Below are 3,255 nucleotides of genomic sequence, written 5' to 3'. Positions count from 1 at the left end.
GCCTCTGGTTCCTTCTTCATCAAATGCTGGATTGGGATAAAAAGTCTTAGGCCATGATTGTGAATCTCCTTCTGCTAAGGTTAACACCTTCCTGGCTCCTCATTATCTTTAGGGAAAACCCAAACAAACCCATTGCCCTGGTTCCTGTTCCCTCTACTTCGATTTTCTGAAAGCCTCTTGATCCTCACATGCACATCCTCAAAGCCCAGTTCAAACCATCACCATTATCCCTCCCCCCTCCCCCCCAAGCTTTATTTTCTAGTCCTGGGTCCAGAATTAGAGAATTTAGGATTATTGTCTGGTTTAAGAGGACCCCCCTCCCCTTTTTTTTAAACTTGGAATTTTAATTATGTATATAAATAGCAACATGAGAACAAGAAGTTCAAAGACATGTATGTACATTATCTGGAGGTGAAAAGATTTCAGATTAGTCCCTTTGTGGTATGACATCAACCAAGGTAACAATAAGGCCTAGTGTAGTTTTTCCTAAAGAAAAAAGCCTGTTTACTACTTTAAATAATGACATCTCTTCCATTTTTTTTTTCTGTAGAAACACTGGTTTATTGTATGGAGTTTCCAATGTTTACCTATAACTGATTAAAATGGGCTGAACCTGGAGTATTCTACTTATTTCCAGATGAATTCTTCACATTTCCTGGCTTTTGAAAGTTCTCCTTCCACAAATCTTCTACAACTATGTATCCTCATAAACCCAAGTCTTATGGACAAATAAGATGGTTTATTGTGGATAATAAAGCGAGGCAGCTAATCCCATGAAACTAGGTGGATATACCAGCTTTTTTATTTTTGAACTTCTAGCTAAAAGGAGTCCAACAATGCCAGCAAAACCAAAAACACCAAGTCTTGAAAAAAATCCAGAAGGAGCATTTTGGAGAAATTCATTGCTGTCTAATCCCTACCAAACCAAACTGCATTTTGGGCTCAGTTTGGGAATACATTTCCTGACACCAACTTGTATATGGCTTGCAATACTGTCGGAGATGTGAGATGCTTTCTTCAAGTTGAGTCCTTGGCTCCTCCACATATTTAGACTGAACTTTGGAAACAGTAGAGTGAAAGCTCATTCACGTTCACAGAAGCTTTGTGAGTTGAGTCCTTTTTCTGTGATGAAGGTGAGCAGACACAGACTGGCTGGACCTCTGGATTACCTTGAACATGTCGCTGGCAATGGTGGCTCTGGCGGAGTCCGGAAACCCCTATCTTAATTAATTCCTCCCACCAACAAAAAAACAAGCACCCAACAGCGAATGTCCTGCTTCCTGAGATGATCATCTACTCTTTACTCTCTCCTCTTCTTCTTGATTTCTAACTCAGGACTCAAACCCTTGGTTTATTTTCTTTTTCTACATTCTCTTCCTAAGTTATCTTAGACTGTCACACACTTTAAAGTCTTCTGTTGTCGACTCTTCCTAATCTTCACACAAGCCATCTGAAAGTCCTAACCTCCTCATTACCTCTTAATTATATTTACTCCTCTCCATCTTCTCTTCAGCCATCTCCCTAGTCCAGGTCACTACCATCTGCCATACCCAACTTCAACAGTCTCTGTACAGATTGGACTTTCCAAAAAAGGCAGCAACAAAAGTTCCAATGGCATGTGCTCCTCTGGAATCTTATCATTCTCCCATCGAGAGGTGGAGTCAAATCCCCCTCTTCTTGAATCTGGGAAGATCTTTGCGATTGTCTTAATCAATAGAGTACAGCAGAAATGATGTTAATATGGCTTCTCAGCTTAGATCATAAAAACACTATGTCCTTTCACCTTGCTTTCTTGAACACTCGAACTTGCAACCCAACCATCATGCTTTGGGCAAGCCCAGCAGCTCATGGAGAGGACTAGAAGCCCCCAGACCCCAGCCCCACCTGAGCTCCTAGCTATGGAAGTGAGCCATCTTGAAAAGTAGATTTTTCAAGAAAAAGAAAAAAAAAGAAAAGGATTTTTCATTTTCTAGTTAAGCCACTCTATCTGACATTATATGGAACAGAGATGATCTGTCCCCACTGAGCCTTAGGCAAACAGCGAGAAATTACAATCTCTGAACACATAATAATCTGGCCACTCAGTGTGTGTGTGTGTGTGTGTGTGTGTGTGTGTGTGTGTGTGTGTATTTTAGAGGCCCAGTGCATGAGTTCGTGCATGGGTGGGGTCTGGCCAGGGGGAAGGGACAGGGGTGGTTGGCCGGCCTGCCTGCTAGTCGAACACCTGGTCAAGGGGAAAATTTGCATATTAGCCTTTTATTATATAAGATATACACTGAGTGGCCAGATTATTATGCATTCAGAGATCATAATAATCTGGCCACTTAGTGTATAATTGACTGTCATTGTTTTAAGCCTCTTAGTGGGGTTGTATTTTACACAGTAATATATAATCTGAATACTTCCCTAAATGATCTCTTCGCTTCCAATCAATCCATTCCCCCTCATCTTGCACACATTTTGTTTAGTAGCCAAAGGGATCTTTTAAAAATATAAATCAGCACTAGCTAGTGTGGCTTAGTTGGTTGAGTGTCATCCTGTGCATTGAGGGGTCGCTAGTTTGATTCCCCGTTAGGGCACAGGCCCAGGTTGGAGGTTGGGATGAGTGCCCAGTTAAAGTTTAGAGGATTAGCTAATCTGAACAACTCTCTTGAAAAAAAAAAAAAAAAAAAAACCCTAAAAAAATCTAAAAGTGGTGGGTAAAATCTAAAAACATACATTACTGAGCTGCTAAGCATGAAAGGAATATGCCAAAATGTATTTTTTAAAATCCTCACCTGAGGATATGTTTATTGATTTTAGAGGGAGGGAGATAGGGAGGGAGGGAGGAGGGAAGGAGGGAGAGAGACATCAATGTGAGAGAAACATTGACCATTGATCAGTTTCCTCCTACATGTTCCCTGACTGGGGATTGAACCTGCAACCTGGGTATGTGTGCTGACAGGGAATCAAACACGCAACCTTTTGGTGCACCGGACAACCCTCCAACCACTGAGTCACCCAGCTTGAGTGCAAAATTTATTTTGATTCACAAGTATTTCTGCAAGATCTAAATCATACAACTTATAATATGTAAATAAAGGAGATTATAAATTCGTTAAGGCTTGCCACATGTAAATCTCAGTCATGACTGGACTTCCCATCCATTTCTATTATATTTGGGGACATGAGACAGTGGAATCTTTGGTTCTGAAAACGTTAAATCTTTAATTGTAGTAAAACTGGAACTATATAAATACACAGTTTTATTGAGAT

General features: G+C 40.6%; 1 pseudogene across 1 annotated transcript; it reads right to left on the bottom strand.

Annotated features, from left to right (window-relative positions):
• Positions 1 to 534: 534 nt before the first annotated feature.
• LOC311624824 (MICOS complex subunit MIC26-like) lies at positions 535 to 1,821 on the bottom strand (annotated as a pseudogene). Its single transcript has 2 exons — positions 1,784 to 1,821; positions 535 to 1,160 (listed from the first exon to the last, which is right to left on the bottom strand). The product of its transcript is annotated as an MICOS complex subunit MIC26-like (transcript).
• Positions 1,822 to 3,255: the final 1,434 nt, after the last annotated feature.

The sequence above is a fragment of the Pipistrellus hanaki genome (genome assembly GCF_964339955.1).
Source record: "Pipistrellus hanaki genome assembly, chromosome: 6".
Lineage (NCBI taxonomy): Eukaryota > Metazoa > Chordata > Mammalia > Chiroptera > Vespertilionidae > Pipistrellus > Pipistrellus hanaki.
Note: the sequence above shows the minus strand (reverse complement) of the source record. Positions and strands in the feature narration are given on the sequence as shown.